Here is a 19,519-nt window from a genome sequence, read left to right as displayed (position 1 = left end):
GGACCAGTGACCACTGCATATCTCCTCCTTTTCACACATTTTAAATGGAAGCATTTATAATGGTTACCCTATTTCCCTCCCACCAGCATCTGATATGAGGTGTGTTGGAGGTGGTTGGTGGTTGTAGTAATCACATAGCCGACAAGGACAAGATCATGAGCAGCCATGAGAAGACTTGACGAAGAGGAACAGATATACTCAGGAATCGTGGACTTGGACTTGCCATCAAATAGTCCTTGAAGTTAATGCTTCGAGCACCACTCCTATCCACACCCAAATTCCCTCATTTTCTCCAAATATGTAGAAATAATATCTAGCATGTATTAAACACTCATTATGTTCTAGGCACTCTTTAAGGGCTTTATGTGCATCAGTCACTCAATCCTCCCAACAACCCTATTAAGTAGGTGCTATTATCATCCCTCAGTTTACAGATGGGGAAACTGAGGCTCAGAGAGATGAAGACACCTGCCTGAGGTCGTGCAGCTTTTTATAATTTTATTTATTTATTTATTTTTCCCCCAAAGCCCCAGTAGATAGTTGTATGTCATAGTTGCACATCCTTCTAGTTGCTGTATGTGGGACGCGGCCTCAGCATGGCCGGAGAAGCGGTGCATCGGTGCACGCCCGGGATCTGAACCCGGGCCGCCAGCAGCAGAGTGCGTGCACTTAACTGCTAAGTCACAAAGCCAGCCCCAGAACCTGAGTTCTTAACCATCACTCCACAATGCCTCTCTAGTGAAAGAGAGACACAAGAAAGAGAGGGAAATAAAAGGACACGGCCACATATCAAAAGAAGACAAATGTCTCTGTGGATCTGAGACAGAAAAGAAACAGGAAAACTAATGTGAAGAAAGGCTGCCAACAAAAGCAATCAGCAGGAGGTAAACTTCCTCCAGATGAAAAGAAAATAGTAGAGTAAGATGAAAATGGTTGTAAAATAAGTATGTTTAGAATCCTCAAAAGATGAGGGAAGAAATGAGCAAGAGTAAGTGGATATGGAAGAGGAACAATTAGAAACCCTGAAAATGAAAAAATCCAGTACTTGAAATAAAAACTGAACAGGTGGGGGAAGCTCTGGACCAAACATAGATGAATAAATAATTAGTGCTTTGAAAGATGGAGCTGAGGAGTTCGCTCAGAACTCAGCACAGGAGATAAAAAAATAACAATGGAAAATCATGAAAGGGTAATTACAAGACATGGAAAAGAGTTTGACAGGCTCCATCCAAGAGGAGTTTCAAAAGAAAGGATCAGAGCCAATGATGGAGACTGAAGAGATAACAGTGAAAAATTCCCCGAATCCTCAGACAGAAAGTGCCCATTGAATACTGAGTAGAGTAAATAATAAATCCACACCTATATATGCTGTTCTAAATCTGCAGAACATCAAGAATAAACAAGAAAATCTTAAAAACTACCAGAGGAAAAAGAGATTTCCCATCTAGTAGATTCAGGACTTGGAGCCCGGTGCAGTAGCTGGACGACTTTGAGTTACATCCCATTGGAAGGGGACGGTTGCATTATGGTAAGAGAGGACATTTGGGGGCATTATTTGTATGGGAAGAAAATTACGTGGGTATGCTAGGAATCCGGTGAATATCCATTGTTTTGTGTGCCCAGAAGAGCATCCCCCTTCTTCTGAGCACCATACTTTCCTGACTAACCATGGGGTTCACATGCACGCTCCATTCTCTTCTAAATCCTGCCCTCAGACACTGTTTATTAGCCCAAGGAAGGGTACTTGACCTAAGGTGGCCAGTCATAATAGCCCACCCTAAAGCCTGGACTGGTGGACCATGTTGGGTGAATAAGAGCGCTTCCTTGAGATTTTTGACCTTGAGACCAGAGAGAGCAGGTCTTAGTAGCTCTCTGGAGGCAAAGCTGTGATAGGTGAGCCATAGAAGCTCCTGAAAGCCACGCTTCCTGCCACAGGGACGATGCCAGTCTGAGAGAGAATAAGGTTGACCTGGAGAGAAAAACAAAGATGAGAGAGAGAGTGAATCCTGTTCATGCATGTGGATCTGGTCCTAGCTGTATCTCTACTCTTCCAGTCTTTTGTGACTCTTCTCTAAATACTCCCAGTCGACTAAACTTGTAAAACTTAAATTTCTATTCTCTTCAACCAAATGAATCTTAGTGAATGGAATGATGAGATTGACACTTTGTTATTCTTTAACTATTTGCATGTTTTCTTTTGGGGAGACGTTTTTGCTTATTTATCTTCTGGATCATCTGTGGTTTTGTGTTTGTTTCTTTTAAATACGCAGTATTTCCAAACCAAATTGCTATTCTCTGGATCCCAATCCTCTTTCTTTTCCCCCTTTCTCCATTAAAGGCTTCCCCATCTTTACATACACCCGTGCCAAAGACCTCAATCCATCAACACCTCCTGATCTTGATTGAACATTCCCCACCCCCCCAAGCCAGCAGCCATCAAACCCCATCAATTCTCCCTTTGGAAGCATCTCTCAGATCCATCTACTCACTTTAATAGTGATTAACCCCCAACAGACAGGGCTGCAGGCAACACTCTCTCCCGCTGCTGAGTATAATTTGGAACTTTTCTCGAAGGGAAATTTGGAACTATATTCAATAATCTTGGAAATATTTATACCTTTTGACCTAGCAATTGCACCGTATGAATAAGGGGGGGAAGTCAAAGATAAGAACAAAAACTTTTTTTAAAAACAAGGACATTTACAATAATGACACATTTTAAAATAATGTTTAATAAGATGGAGTGTTGCTTAAGATATAATGTTAAATAAGAAAGGATATGAAACATACGTTTATAGACAGTATGATTCTAATTTCATTAAAAATATACGTCGAATTCAGTGATTATGCAAAATTGGAGATAATCAATAGGCTTCATTCTCCCCGCCCTCATTCTCAAACTGGCCACCCACTGCCCTTCCCTTCTGAGGACAAGATGGGTGAGGTTAGGAAGTGACAGCCTCAAGGTCATTTGAGATTTTCTCAGTTCAGTGGACAGAGTGCTGAATGCAGAGTAATTTTTGACATCTTCATCTTGTGCCTTTTGTGACAGTATAGACTCCCCCCAATTGCTGTTATCCATTACTTTCACAATAATGCAACTCCACACTTAACACAATTTAATTTTTATCCCCACACATATCACATTTTGGTAGGATTTTACTGTATTTGTGTATATCTACATAGAAAAAAACATGTAAAGGAAACACTAAAATGTTAATACTGTTTAGCTCTGCAAGATGTAAGTTTGTTGATTTTAATATTCTCCCATGTCTTTAAATATTTTTGAAAATGGAATTGCCAATGGCTGCTTAGGATGCCAACTTATTTAATCAATCTCCTATTCTTAAACACTTAGATGACTTGCCATTTTCCACCATTGTAAGTAATGCTGTGGTGAACATCTCGGGACGTACATCTCCGTGCCAGCTGGGTCCTACAGAATTACACAGATATGAATCAAAAAGTCTCCTGCCTTCCGGAGCATTTCCTCCTGAGGAGAGAAGAGCAGACATTTAAAGAAACAACTACAATGTGAGACAGGATGTGGTAAGTGCCTTATCAGAGGAAAGGATTTCAATCTAGGCAGGAAGCAGGCTGCCTGGACGAGGGGGCATTTGAGCCAAGCTCCTCAGAAAGCTGGAAAGAAGGAGCTCATCTTCCTGGTGGCCACAGAGGGTCGATCTCAGTGAGCTACGCCAGTGGCTCCTGAGAGCTGGAAAAACAGGCCTTTGCACCAGGGCCCAAGCATCTGGGACCCCAGTTTTAGGTCCTCTTGGGAACATGGCAGTTCTCAGCAGGGAACAGAAACGTCTTCTCCCCTCAATGAAGCCTGCAGATTTCCCCATCCCCCAGCCCCACAAAGTCCACCCCACTATCAGTGCTCCTGTATGTGCATGTGGGAGGGGAAGGAGTTCCATAACCCCTCCCTACCCTCCCCCCACCTCCCTCCCGCTGTCCCCCAGGGAGCAGGGCAGAGGGGCCATACCATGACAGTCCTGAGCCTTATGTCAGGCCCACAGGCTCGGGGTCCCCAGCTCTCCTCCTGCCAAACCCGAGCTCCTGGGGTCAAAGGAATGTTGAGCAATCTCTGGAATTTTTCAGTGAGAAAAAAGCACTTTCGAATTCCATTCAGGCCTCCTGAGCTGGGCATGCTGCCCGCAGCCTGGAGCCCTGAGTTTTCCTGAACAGGCATCTGGGAGCGCGGGGGACTTTTCCGTGTTTGTTTTCTCCTCCTGCTGGCGGGGCTGTAGGACACCATTACAGTGAGGTCATGGAGCCCTGCCCCGCTGCGTCCACGGGTGGCTGAGCAGCCAGGATCTTGCAGTCCTCACTGGCTCGGCTGTGCTGGGGGATGGGCGGGGTCCAGAAGGACTGTGGGGCAGAGCCCAGGCTGCACCCCTCAGGACCTCCCTGCCCCATCACTGCCAGGTCTTATCCCCTACCCTAGGGCCTGGCCTCTACCAAGGCCTCAGAGCCACACTCTCTGTCCAGCTCTTTGGGGGCTGAAGGGACATGTGGGGAGCAAAGTTTTGACTTGCTAGAAATAATCAAACAGTGTCTTGTAGCTAGTTCACAGCTCAACCGGCACTTTCAGGGAAGCCTTCCTGACCTCCCCCCAACCCTTGCACAAAGTCAAGTTCCCCTATTATACACTGAGCTCATTCTGAGCTCTTGCCTCTGTGGATAATAATAATTATGTGTGTATTTGCTTAGTGTCTGTCTCATCTATAGACTATATGCCCCATGAGGGCAGGAGCCTTGTGTATCCTGTTCACTGCTGTATCCTCAATACTGAGCGCAGTGCCTGACACATAGTAGGTACTTTATGGATTTCATTATGCCAAGCAAAGTTTCCCAAGGAGGTTTAAGGATTCTGCCTCCAAAGGTGCCCCTTCCAGGGCATGAGCTCCCCTGGGATCTTGTACCAGATTTGGTGGAACCTCAAAGCATGGCCCTATGTTGAGCCTCAGTTTCCCTGTGTTCCAGCTCTCCCACTCTCAGCCTCATCTACAACCAGGTAGTCAGGAGAGTCACTTCAAGCAAGTGTCATTGCTTGAAGTAAAGCTGCTTTGTCTGTGATCAGGTTGCAAGTCCCGTGGCAAGGATGACTGGACCTGGCAAGGGTGAGCTTTGCAGATACCAGCTGTGTCAACAGCACCCACTGCCCCTCTTTCAGGTTCCTTTGTCATCCTGGCTCTGGGGCAGGCCCTGGCTCCATCTACACACCTCCCGTTTCTCTTAGGTTTGTGTGTAAGATTTGAAAGTTCCCAAAGCCCATCACACGGTTATTTCATCTGCGCCTCCCAACGGGACTCGAAGGCCGAGGCATTACCCTTCTCATTTTACAGAAGAGGAAATGGTCCCTGAGCGGTGACCTTCTCTGGGTCATGGCTAGGAAACAGCAGCGGTTACGTTTCTAGCTCCAGGGGCAGGAGGGAGAAGGAAGGAGGCAGGTAGAGGATGGGAGGTTGGTGCCCGGGAAGGAGGGAACCCAGGCCAGGCACCTGAGGCAAGAATGCAGACAACTCAGAAGGTACTGGAAACAAGACAGAGCCTACATGGTCTGAGGACTGGGCCAGAATCCTGCACTTCGTAGACCATACCATTTTTATGATTCTTGTGTTTTCTGTGTTAATTTCCCCAATTTTCTCCCATAGTAGGAAGTAGTAAAAACTCAGGAAAGTTCCAGCCAGCCTCAGCTGTGCAGAGGGGAGCCAAAGGAAGGGGTTTGCATCTGTGCTTGTGGCAGAGTGTTGAGAGGGCCAGCACTCCAGGGTGCGGACTCATAAAGGGGAGGGGCAGAGGGGGCAGAGAAGCCATCTTTCCCCTGTCACCCCACCCCGACCCCAGGCACCTGGAGAGGATCAGACCTTAACTGTAGAAAACCTGGGTTTTCTGTCATTAAAAGAAGTTGGTTGTCTTAACCACCTCAAGGGGTGTTGTGAGAGTCCATCACGCACACGACAAATACTTACAGAGTTCTAGGCGCTGGGATGCATCAGGGAACGGAACGAGATCTCCGCCCTTGAGTGGCTTATGTTCTAGTGAGAAAAGACAGACCACGGACCCTAAACAATAAATCAATAAGTTACGTGGTCTTAAGTACTGTGGGAGCAGGGTAAGGGATGAGGGGTTCTGGGCTGGAGTGGGTAGCAATGTGAACTGCAGTGGCCAAGGCGGGCCTCGTAAGGAAGGGGAGACAGAGTCGCGTGGGTATCAGGGAACAAGCACCCCAGGCAGGTGGAGGCCATGTCCTGAGTGCTGAGGAACAGGAGTTGGTCAGTGAGGCTAGGGCAGGGGGAGTCAGGGGAGAGTGTGGGAGCAGAGGTCAGAGAGATGAGGTGGGTGAGCAGATCATGAGCAGCCTTGCTGGCCATTGCACGGACTTGGGTGAGTGACATAGGGAGCCATGGAGTGTTTGATCCCCCTAGCTACGATGTTGAGAGAAGACTGAAGGGGCCGATGAGAGACATGATGGGAAGACACTGCAGTAGCCCAGGGGAGGGATGATGGTGGCTTGGACTTGGGTGGAGGGATAGGAGTTGGTGAGAAGAGGTGGGATGCTGGATACAGGGAGAGACAACAGGATTTGCTGATAGTTTTGGTGGAGGATGTGAGAGAAAGAGGAGTCAAGGATGACTCTCCAGTTTTTGGCCTGAGCTCCTGGAAGGATAGAGTCGCCATTAACTGAGACCATATGTGTTGTTATAGCTTCTGATTGCCTACTCCGGGGCAGGTCCTGGGTCAACAACTTTGCACCCTGATCCCATTCAATTCTTACAACCCCAGGAGGTAGGAATTAGTTGTCTTAGCCCAGAGAGGGGAACTAACTGACCGTGGTCACTCAGCAGGTAGGTGGCAGAGCCCGGATGCCCCAGGCTGGTCTGCTCTCATGGGCAGATGTGCACATCCCGTCCCCAGGACTCAGGACACCGGTTCCTGACCTCGCTTGACCTTGTCTGGCTGTGTGCTTCACTCCCTCTTCCCCTACACAAGCTGCCTCAAAGCTCAAGAGCTCCAAGGCCCGATGTTTTATACATGGGGACTTCTTCGGGACACACTTCAGAACTCCTTATTTGGATACCTGAAATTAATATGGGGACTGACCAGGACAAGGATGCTTGGAGACTTCCTCAGAGGCCTTGGGCAGACGAGTGAGCTGTGAGTCAGGGGGGCGACAGGTGGGAGAGAAGGCAGGGAGACTCGGCAGCTGTCGCAGCAAAAATCTGGGATTCTTGTAAACCCAGTCAGCTCTGCACCACCCCTCCCCACCAGGACAGCACCCACACTGGAGGCGCAGCTCTCCCTCCCTCAGGATTTCTTCTGCCCTTCCAGACCACAATAGTCATGGGTCACAGGCAAAACAGTGGACTCAGAGGACTGACCCTGGTCTCACTCAGATATGGGGGCAGTGCATGCATGTGCATGTGCGTGTGTGCATGTGACCATGTGTGCATGTGTACGTGTGTGTGTGTGTAGGGAGGGGGATCGGAAGGGTGGAAATCCACAAGCACAGCATGACTTCAGAGGCCTGAACACCACCACCCCAGCCCAGGGACACCCTGGACCTCCTTTTCAGGGGGACTTCAAGCAGACACAGAGGGGCTTCCCCCACATATTGATGCAGAGCTCCGCCCATCCAGGGCTGGCCCTGTGCAAAAGTTTCAGCACCAAGCTGCTGGAGTTGACTTAACAATAAGCCTGGGCTAGCGGTTCCTGAACGGATTCTGGGTTCCTTGCTCAAGTTGTGCTAAGGAAGATAGTTGAGGACAAAACACTGCCACCTGCCCGAGTCACAAGGGAAGCTTTAAATAAGTATAAACACTACTTTGTGGCAGGTGCTTTCACACACACGTACACACACACACACACACACACACACACAACCTGCTTTAATTCTCATAACTGTGGGGTAGGTATCATCCCCACTTAAGTGAAACTGAAGTTCAGAGACGTCAAGAGGAGGTCAGATGCTGCACAGCTGGGGTCCCTGATTGTGCGCTCAGCTGCCTGACTTCAAGGTTCCCGAGGCCCAAGGTCTTTGACATCTCCAGCACCATACTTCAGCCCCCATCAACGCCCCCTGCATGACTGGGCCCACAAGTCTGCTGAGGAGTGATTCTGGGTCAATCTAGCTTTCTTACCAGAGGCTTCACCCTCTATGGAGCCTCCCAGCCAGTCCTGGGGTGGGGGTAAGCCTGAAGGGATGGCCTAGGCCTTGGGAATGGGAAGGGAGGGGGTCATGCTGACACATCTTTGGAATATCTCTGACTTCCCTATCCTTCAGCGGCAGAGAGCAGACAAGGACTGGGCATGTGGGCAAGGAAAGGGCATCTCTCTCCTTAGGAAGTGGTCCTGGGGATTAATGGGGTGACCTCTATCCCCCTGATATCCTTAGACCCAGTCTCTCCCCATCCCACCCCTAAGCCTCTGCTCCAAAGCAAGGGACTGTCTCCCCAGGCTCAGTTTCAGCAACAGGAAGACCAGATGTCTCTATGGGCCCTGCTGCTGGGCCTCCACACTTCCCACCTCCTTCCCCCTCTCCTGAGCGTCTCCTCTCTGCCCAGGCCCCTGGACCCTACCCAGTTTCTCCCGTCAGAGAAGAAAACATATTCTTGTTTGGTTGTCAGAACTGATGCTCTGCCCCTCCCAAGGGCGGTTGCCTGTTTGATGAGGCCCTATAAAGAAAGTGTTTATCCCAAAAGACAGAACTGCTAGAAACGGCTTGTCTGACCTCACGGAGGGACACTTTGCACAGAGTCTGCCCCTCACTTTGTCAAAACTTCAGGGAGGTTTGATCTCCTGGGGTCAGGCCTTCAGGACTTCAGGAAGCTTGTTCAGAGGTGCTTGGAGCCCTAAATTCCCAGCACTGATGGATGATGGCCTTGAGGTTGGGGATAGGGGTGGAGATGCTGAGCTGTGGTCAGAGTCAGGTATCTGGGATGTGACAGGACACACACCATCCCTGCTTAACATGCTGCTGGCTATCCCCAAAACTGGATGTCCCCCCCTCTAAACTCCCTCCTAAACTGCCACTGACCACTCCACTGGTCTGGATGCAGAGTTGGCTCAGAATCCATGTGTGGGGAGATGCTGCCAAGAGCCAGGGGATTTGCACATGCAGGAGGCCCTGGTGGAGGCCCTGGTGGAGGCCAGAGATGGAGCCCGAGAGGGGGCGGGGCAGGCACACAGACAGCCTCTGTTGGCCTGGGAGGCGGGAGAACAGTGGCCAGCACAAACACTGTTGTTTGCAAATAAACAATCTCAAGCTGGGGGGAACAGCTCATCTTTGTCCTGGTTGATGTGGCTAACTGACGTGGCTCCCGAAGCCCCCCACCCCCTGCCCGACTAGGGTTCTTCTTTCCTTGCCTACCGCAGCCTTGGAACTGGGATAGTGGGGCAGGGGTGGGGTAAAACCCAGGCCTGAGGCACCTGGTCCCCAGACTTGAGGATGTGGTACTGGCCCCAATGGCCTCTCAGGTGCGACCCCTTGCACCTAGTGATCATGTGAAGCTATGCTTAAGATCACAAACCCCATGCCCATCCCTGCTGACCTGGGCCTCCGCCTCTGCCTCCAACTCAGTGAATTCTCAAAACCCTTCTTCTCCCTGTCTACCAACTGGGCTGCAGCTCTGTGCCATGCACTATCAGAATCCTAGATTCAGAGAGCCTTGGTGTGTGGATAAAGAACCCGAATCCAGAGAGGTTAGGTGACTTGCCCAAAGTCACACAGCTGGTGAATAGCTGAACTGGCTGGCTCTTCATGCTCTTGGAAGAAACCCCTTGCCATTTTTTATATGGATCCCTCCCAGAACCAGGCCCACCCAGGAGAGCCCAGGCTGGGCTGGGACTAGTACTCTTTGCACACATGTGGTGCTTATCAAGCAAGCATTGCCTCGCCGAGTTTCACAATGAGTCTTGTGTTCTGTTCACCCCAATGGACTTGGAGCTACAGGAGGGCAGGGGCCCTCCTAGTTTTTCTCTAACCACCACCTAGGTCACTGCCCCACCTGTGGCCAGAGTCAGGGCCCAGCAAATCCTCAAATCCTTGCTCTATGCGAGTGGGCATGCAGGAAGGCCCGGAGAAGAAACAGGCTGAAGACATCTCAGGCTTTCTCCCTGGGAGAGGTCAGAGCCACGAGTTGTGCAGGAAGGCGGGTGATGCTTGTAGGAATGGAACTTAGTAAAACAGGGAGGTGGTCACATTCATTCAGATTGGTCTTGGAGCAGGTCCTGCTCACAGAGCCAGCTGAAATACCCAGAACTGAGGCAGTGACATTTTCCCCGAGAGACCGAAGAAGGAAGGCCAGCCGGAGCTAGCAGTGACAGGATCAGGCACGGAGGATATTGAACTGGCAGAGGTTGGCACAGAGATGTTTGCAGGCCCACAGAGAGCAGGCAGCTGGGACTTTTCTGGGAGGCCTTCCTTTTAGCATTAATTAACCCTCGCTCCTCCCCACTCAGCCAGTCCATTCAGCCCAGTAACTGGTGTGTATCTAGGCTTCCCATGAGCCCACTGTGGTGCTAGGAGCCTGGAAGGAGTGGAGGAGGCAGGCATCAGAAATAGAAGCCAGCGTCTGCCTTCGAGGGGCCTGTGAAAGAGTAGGGGAGAGTAAACAAGCACACGGTAATCAGACCATGGTTAAGAATGGTTAAATAGCAAAGCATGGGTGACCAAACACAATAGGAGGCCGGGGGTGGGTGGGGTATCCCATCCATGGCGCCGAAACATCAGGCATCTGGTCTTTTATTTCCTTTCTTTCCATCTACCATCCCCCCTCCACACACACATGCACACACACACACACACACACACACACACACACACACACACAGCATCCTTACATAACAGGGCCAGCAGTTAGAGGCTAGAGAATAATTTCCCGTAAATCACGGCTTTACAGGGCCTTGGCAACACCTCAGCTCCAAACCTGAATTTACGGCTCTCGGGGTGCTCACATTGCCGCCCACCAACCCCAGGGCACCACCAACATCTTAAATTTATGGACTGATGGACTGATTATCAGTGTGGAGCAGCCAGCACACATGATTTGGGGAAAGATGGTACATGGGCAGGAAAACACGGAAAGCAACTTGGCAAAGTGCAAGCGGCCTCACGGACGAGGCCTTGTTCTCCAGTGAGATCTCCCAGCACAGATTCTCTGGTTCCCACTTCCGAGCCTTCACACTTTCCCCACAGCTGGAACTTCCCCACCTCCTCTCACCCAACAAGTCTCTCCCCTATTTTGAAACCGACTTCTAGGGAATCAGTTTCTGAGTCTCACGTCTGACTAAGCCCATCAATACGCCCCCTCTCTGTGTATTCAGCCCAGGCACGAACTGTCACTGTCTGTCGCATGGGCCAGGATTTGACTCTCTGGTCTGTCTTGTGTATAAACAAGTTCTTCCCTCAGAAAACTCCCCCAAACACCTGCTCCATGCCTAGCTCTGGGCTATGCCAGCGGGAGACTAAGTGGTACAAGCTAGGCCCTGCCATCCAGAAGCTTATGGTCTCATTAGGGAGAGAACACCTAAACCCACCAGAATGAGCTCAACCTTGCAAGGAAGACTAGGTAAAAGGCCATATGAGCAGAAGAGTCATTACCTTTTTTTGGTTTGGTTTTATTTATTTTTTGTTTATAGCAGCTGTATGTGACATTTCCAAAAACTAGAAACAAACCAAATGTCCCTCAAAAGTCATTACCTTTAAAAAGTGTGGAGGAGGAAGAGGCTGCTGAAGGCTGGAAGATACCCCAGCTTCTTGAAGAATATGGGTCTTGAAAGAATTTGGACAGATAGAGAAGAAGAAGGGAAGGAATTCCAGGAAAGGGGAACTGCTTGAAGCAAAGAGTCGAAGGCTGAAAGAGCATAGATCAAGTGTGGCAAATACATGGCATGCCTGACACCACTCTTCTATCCCTTGCCCATGGAAGACACTGTTAAATGATTGTAGCACTGTTTCCCACCGACTTGGAATGTAGACTCCTTCTTAATGCAGCCATCACCGATTGGTTAAAGCGGGCAAGTGGGAGTAAGTCTACTGGCCCTTTCTGGCCTAGAGTGTTCAGAGGCCTAAGAAAATGGATCAGGCTGGAGCAGAAGACTTGTGTTTGGAAGAGAGGGGAGAAAAGGCAAAGTCGTGGCGTTGCAGGGCCACAGGTTGGGGTCAGATATTCATAAGGGTCTTGGATGTTCGCCGCTTCTCCCTAATCATCTGCAATCCAGAGTGGCCACACAGGAGCCCAAGGCAAAGGTATTCTGAGCTCATTCTTTACTCCAGCACAGCTTCTCTCCTCCTCGTCCAAACTCCCACTCCTTGTGTGCCAGAAGCCCATGGTGGGGCAGTGCTGGGGAGAGGGCCATACCCAGGTTCAGTGGGGCCTCTGGGGCAGAGAGACCAGTGGACTCCCTCTCGCCCCTCTCCTCTCAAAGGAAGGCACTTTCTCCCCCCAGAGCCTCCCCTGAAGGAGTGAAGCACCAGTGAAAGATTTCCCACAACGGCCACAGGGAGCCCTTGAAGGTTTTTGAGCATGGGAGTCTTATGATAAAAGTATTACTTACAAAATATTATTATGAAAAGTTAACCTGTCCTGTGCCCGTCTGGGAGAGAATGCCTCCCATTGGGACATTCTTGAATGAGTCTGAAGCTCTGTGGAATTGGGTCCCTCAGGCCTGAGAGTTCCAAGGGACAGAGTACCTGCTGAAGATGAAGAGGCCACTGGGAAGGCGGGTCTGCACATCTGTATTGGGGTGGAGAGGAGAAGAAGGCCTTACGCTCGGGAACAAAGCCATGAGGTCAAGGCCCATGGTGGCTCCCAGGACAGATCAGGAGCAGAGACCAGGAACCACTCTCAGCTGTAAGAGCTTTGGGTAGTTGTCAGGCCTCATAACTCCCAACCCAGGTAGACTGGTTGCTTGTTTTTCTGTTTGTTTCCCTGAAGTAGATGTAAGTAAAGAAGTAGGTTGTAGGCTTGTCTTTGGGGGGCAGAACGAAGTGGAGAACTAAGGAGACTGTGACTCTTTCTGCAGGCAGCTTCTGGGGATCCAAAAAGGGGGATGTGAGAGGCAAACTCCAGGCAAAAGAATGGGTGGTGGTAAGAGGGATGCAGAGATAAAGGGGATCAGCCAGGAAGCCCTCTGACCTGAGAAGGGGCAGAGCTGAGCAGCAGGGCCTGGACACCTCCATTAGGCCAAAAGCCTCTGAAAGGTGGGGACCATCCCCTCACCTTCCTCTACACACAGTCCCAGGCTCTGGAGACTGGACACATAAGCCACGACCTTGCTTGACTCCAGTTGACTGTCTCCCTCTTCCTGACCATTCCGCAAATCATAAACTGTTCTCTCCCTTATAGAATGGGCAGGGAAGGGACGGCATTCTCCCTGCCCATGGAGGGGCCATCAGAGTGAAGGTAGAAGAGGCTGGAACCAGAAAGAGAAGCTAATTTTCCTCTTCAAAGGTTACCACAGACGTCCCATCTTCCATCCTCAGCTTCTACTTCTCAGAGCTCACCCCCTTGAGGCAGCTGACTCTTGCTCAACCTTTGCTTCTTTAAACGTTATCCCCTGGGCTTCCGGCCTTTGCACCTTCATGGTTCTCCCTCTACAGCTCTAGTTCCTCTTTCTCCACTTCCTGTTTAGTCTACTCTTCTTCCTGAATCCCTTAAACCAGGTGTCCCCAAAACTCTGTCATTCGTCTCTTCTCCTTGGACCTCCCCATGGTCTCCCTGGGGGACTCTCACCACTTGTGCTGCTTTGATGGTCACTTGCTTGTTGGTGAATCTGCAGCTCTAATTGCTCCTTTAATTCTAGGCCCTCATTTCCAAGAGCCTGCTAGACAGATGCACTTGGAAGCCCTCCACAGTTCCCAAGCTCAACACATCCATTGCCAGGGGGGCTTCCATGGGACTTGGGAGAGCCATTCTTGAGGCCACACTTCAGGAGCCAGGCCTGGAGACAAGGCTGCCCTGGTTGCTGGGTAACTGCTTCAATTCACCAGCATTAGGCCCATCATCATCCTGCAGGACGCTGCCTGCCCCCCTTCTTGTCTCTGGCCACTCTGCCTCCTGCTTTCCCCTATTGACACACGGGATTGAGACAACCCTGGCAGGGTGCTGAGTTACTGATATTGGACCTGGAGGACTGAGACACCCCACTAGGGGACATAGTGGTGGGTAAATTCATCTGGAAACCATCCCAGTTCTGGGGAGCGCTCTGTGCTGAGAGGTCACAGGAAGATAAGAGGAGACCTCCTAGGCTGAATGGGGAGAAAGGTTACTCCCTCATTCATCCCTAAATGTTACTTGAGCTCCTTCTCTGGGCCTGGGACTGTCTTAGGGGCTCGAGATACAGTGGAGAAGACAGATGAGGTCCCACTCTTGGGGACCTTACAGTCTAACAGGGCACAGAGCAGGTCATTAGAGAGTGACACCTGCTCTGAAAGAGAAGCATGGGCTGGAGGGGAGTGAAGGACAGAGGCTGACACCTACAGGATTATTAAGAGATAAGAGGAAAAGAGGGAGAGAAGATCATTACAGGGAAAGAGAACAGCAGGCGGCAAGGCCCAACGCGAGAAACACTTGCGAGGACCTGAAAGAAGCTCAGAGTGGCTGTGGCGTGCTGAGAAGGGACCCACAAAGAGAAGGGAGAAAGGGGCAAAGACCACGTCACGGGGGGCTGTGCCAAGGATTTTGGACTTTCGAATTTAAACCGTTGAGAGCCATGATAAAATGTGCATTTAAATAAGATGTTTTGGACTGCTACGTGGCAATCACATACCAGAGACCAGAGAGGACACTCTGGTGAGTAGAAGATGGTGGTGGCCAAGACTAGGGCAATGGCTGTGGCTGGAGAGGAGTGGTCAGATTTTAGGGATATTTAGGAGGGAACAAAAGAAGGACAGAGGAGTCAAGGACAACTTTGCTTTTTTCACATGAATAAGCCAGTATATGGTTGAGTGTGTCCCATGGGAAGTTTGGTTGTGGCTACATTGAGTGGAGGTGCCTGTGGGGCCTCAAATAAAGATATCAAGCTATGCAGGGTTGCCAGATAAAGTAAGGATGCCCAGTTAACTTTGAATTTCAGATAAACAACAAATAAATTTTTAGTATAAATCTGTCCTAAATAGTACATGGGTCATACTCATACTAAAAACTTTTTCATTGTTTACCTGAAATTCAAATTTAACCGGGCATCCTGTATTTTTATTTGCTAAATCTGACAACCCCACAAGCAACTGTATATATACATGGATCTGAGGCTCAAGAGAGAGGTCTAGACAGAGGTGTACACTTGACAACTGTCAGCATGGAACAGCACTTGAAACAACAGAAGTGTTGGGGGGTGGCTTAGGGTCAATATGTGGAAGAGATAGGCGTAGCACAGAGTCTGATTAGCTCCAACATTTAGAGTTTGGGTAGAGGAGAAAGGAGGAGGAAAAACAGGAGAGTGTCATAGAAGCTAAGAGTGGTAGGAAGAAGAAATGACCCACAGCAGAAAAATCAAACACACAAGGGCTAAAGGCATCACTGAATGTGTGGAGAAGGCATTAGCAGTCTTGGGAACAGCAGTTCACTTATGTTTTGTCATGGGGGAAAATCATATCACAGCAAGTTGAGTAGTAATGGGAAAATTTGAGATGTTTTCCTATAAAGAGAAGGTGGTAGCTGGAGGAAGAGGTAGGATCAAGGGAGGGCTGGGTTTAATATATTAGAGACTTGAATTCGTTTAAATGTTGATGAGAAGACATGAAGAGAGAGGGAGAAGGAAAAGAGAAGACAGGCAAGGTCCCTGAGATGGCAGCAAGGGTTGGGATCCAGAATATAAGTGGCAAGACTACATAGAAGGATATACTTCTTCCATTAAACCAGGAGGCAAAGTGGGAGGAAGGGTACAGGCAGGTGGTGGAAGGGGTGGCAGAACGTTGAAAGATTTCCTGCCTCAAGTCTCCTATTTTATCTTGAAGGGAGAGATGGTATCATCTGCTGAGAATTAAGATGGAAGTAAGTATGTTGGAGGTTTGAGGACAGGAGATAGGTGGTTGTCCAAGGAGTTGAATAGATGTTGACTAGGAAAAACAGCAGGCAGATTTCCGGCAGAAATCACCTACCACGTAGGTCCAGTTCAGAGCAAAGGAGAACTGGTTCATCCACAGTTGGGTTTTTGCCAGGTTGTGCAACAAAGGGGAGTTTATGTTATCGGGGAGAATGAATAAAATTCTGAGCTGTGCAATCTAAGCGTGAGAGAGGAGAGTGAAGAAAGAAGGGGGTTGCTGGAAAGGAAGAAAGTAGAGGGAACAGGGGACAGGTGCTCCTGATGGGGTCAGAGGGCGGGTGTAGGCAAAGTGATTGAGTGAATAAGCTGAGAGGATAGAAGGATGTCAGAATCAGTCATTTCAGAGGCAGGGGAGTTCTGGGTAGTGACTAAGTTTGGGCAGTGGTGATGGGAGTGGGTAGCCAAGATGCAGAGGGACAGGAGAGTGTCAGAGATGGAGAAATCAGGCAACTAAGAGAGTAGGCTGTGGGCTGGGTCTCTCTCATGGACACTGAAGTCATCCACAGTGATGGCAGGGCCTCCTTGTGATCTCCACACATCTTGGCTCTCCCAGCAACACCTCCCTGTTTGTCAGGCCATGTGGGTTGCTATGGTGGTGGGCGGGAAGAGGGGGGTGGTGGTGGCTAAGACTGGGAGGGGACTGTGAAATGTTTCCATAGTAGAAGGAGATTTTGTGTAAGCTTTGAAGAAAATGGATTCCTTTGGGTCCTCCGAGGCTGAAGGCATCCATAACCTGCCATCAATACGCATCAGAGTGAGAAAATCTTCTAAGGTTCTTTCTCTTCTCAGTGTGATCCAGGAGCCCAAGGAACTAGGGTACTGGTGACAACCCAGATGGTGTGCCTCACCTTTCTTCTCCCAACCGCCAGAGCCTGCCCCTTCTCTTGTGTTCTTTCAGCCACTCTGGCTAGAAAATTTAGTGTTACTTTCCATATCCAATTTGTCACTAACTCTGCCTCTTTCTATTCCTTCTGCCCCTGTTCTGATTCATATCACTGTCTTCTGTCTCCTAACATTACCATTGCTTCCTAAATGATTTCTCTGCTTCTCCCTCCCCCCACTTTCCCCAGCTTCTCCTCCTTCCCAAGATGCCAAGGCCAGGGAGAGGACACTCCTAGCAATGCATTCTCCAAATATACCCTTCACATAGCCATCAGTATAATCTTTCTAAAACACTACTTAGTTTACATGACTCCCGTCCTCAAAATTTCTCAGAGTGTCTCTGTGTCTACAGAACAAAGATCAAACTCCTTAACATGTTATTCAAGACTCCTCTTGACCTGGCCCTGTGTTCCTTGCCACCCACATCTTCTACTTCTTTTTCCATGCACTATGTGCCAGTCCCTCTGGGCCGTTTTGTATTAGCTGAAATAAGCCACATTCTTTCCTGCCTCTGGGGCTTTGCCTCTGCTATCCCCTCAGCCTGGGATGTCCTGCTTCCCATTCTCCACCTACATCCTGTAGGGCTTGGCTGCAATCACACCTTTTCCCTGGTGCCTTATCTGATCCTCACCTTTCAAAATTAATCAGCCTTTCCTCTACAACAAAGCGAGGAGCTTGCCAGCATCTCTATTTAGCATGCATTTCCAGCCTTGTAATTCAGTTAACTGTTTAGAAGTCGTTCATGTAACACCTCTTCTGCAAATGTGTTCAGCTGTGTGAGACACTGAGGATACAGAGGGAGGAGACTAATCCCTGTCTTCAAGGTGCTCATGTTCTGGTGGGGGTGCTGGCAAGCTGACGGGCCATGACAAAGCCCAGTGGTGTATGCTGAGATAGGCGAAGGACCCGGTACCTTGGTGGAATTCCTGGTTTATGTCTGTCTCCCCAGCTAGAACCTCAGTTCCTTGAGTTCAGAAAGATTTTATTTTTATTTTTATTTGTCTCTGAGTCCCTGCCCCCCCGCCCAGAGCCTGGCATGTCATTTGTTAGGATGAACTTCAGGCTCCAGGAAGGTAGACGTGTCTTCTTTCATTCTTTTATTCTTCTCCCTTCCAGTGCCTTATACTAAGCTTGGCAGAGTCAACATCCACTGAAATGAATCGAGGAAGAGTTGTTCAGAAGAAGCAGGTGCTCTGGGGACCTGTGAGTAAATAGTTGGCCTGAGATATGTCTCAGACCATACAAGTGCTCATGATTCATGTGACTGCTGTCTAGACCCAGACGCCAGAGGGTCACTGCTCATCCTGGAGGGGCTCCCTGAGGCTGGCCAAGATCTTCCAGCCCACCCCTGTAGCCACTCTCTCCTGCACATGGCCAGGCGCAGGGAAGGGCCACTGCTAGCGAGCAGAGGCAGAGGCAGGAACGACGGAGACTGGGCTGGAGTGACTCATTGGAAAGCGGAGAGGAACACTGCACCAGCAGAAGCCTCCTCCCCCAGCTGTGGATTGGGCCCATCCTGGTTTTGGAGGCTGTGTATTCAGCAGTGTGTCATCAGCCATTGAGTCACCCACCTTCAGGATAGGACAGAGAGGACCTGTTCCCTAAGTGTGGCCTTGAAATGACCCAACAGCAGGCTTCTGGGGAGATATGGGGAGAAAGTGTCTGCTCCTGGGGCAGGTGCAGAGGTCTCCAGGAGACTCTCCCTACCTTTCTGCCCCCTCCCCCAATTTGTGTGTGTGTGTGTTGAGGGAGAGCTGTTAGGCAGAGGCTGAAGAAGTTATGGTAAAAGATGGAAAGTGTCCTGAATTCTTGGGCTGAAGAAAATCCCCCCAGAGCTCGATAGTTCCTACCAGGAAATGGGGAATTCCCAGCAGCTTGTTGTGGGGGGTGGGGGGTAGGCAGGGGAGGTGGAGGGGAGAAGGAACCAACCGGTCAGGGCTTTATTAGCAAGGGCGTCCCTTCCTGAGGCAAGTCCCTGCTTATCTCCTGGAGGTACAAGTGGGCAGCTGGGATCCAAGATGCCTCTTCAAGGCTCAGGAGGTAGGTTGCTCGGTTCCCATGCAAGGCCAAGGCGTGGGAGGCCACGTGGAGGGCTGCCCCTCCCACAATCCCTCCCAGTCCCTTCTGGCTCCTCAGGTTTCCTCCTCCTCCTCCCCTCCCAAAGCTCCTCGCTGGCACTTCTTTACTCCTCTCAGTCTTCCTCTTATCTCCCCACCTGGACCAGGAGAAAGCGGAGGGAGGGTGGTGTTCTGTCCATGGAGGGTCCGCAGGGTGACTGGAGAAGACCTTGGGGTCTGGTCTGTGCTCACCCGCCTGCAGCCGCCATGGGCTCCGGCTCTGCCTGGACAAGTCACTCAACTGCTCTGAGCCTAGGCTTGTTCCTCTGTAAAATCACAATGTCCCTTTGCAAAGCTGCTGTGAAGAGCCATTGTACATAAGGGCTCTTTGAAAATTTGCTTTAGACATTTAGCTATTCATTTATTCAAACATCCATTCTTCCCAGTATTTATGGATGCCTACAACGTGCTGGGCACTGTTCCACATGCTAAGGAGGTAGCAGTGAACAAAACCGACAGAAATCTCT

This window comes from Ceratotherium simum, chromosome 2 (genome assembly GCF_057802395.1).
Source record: "Ceratotherium simum simum isolate JZ-2026a chromosome 2, ASM5780239v1, whole genome shotgun sequence".
Classification (NCBI taxonomy): domain Eukaryota; kingdom Metazoa; phylum Chordata; class Mammalia; order Perissodactyla; family Rhinocerotidae; genus Ceratotherium; species Ceratotherium simum.
Note: the sequence above shows the minus strand (reverse complement) of the source record.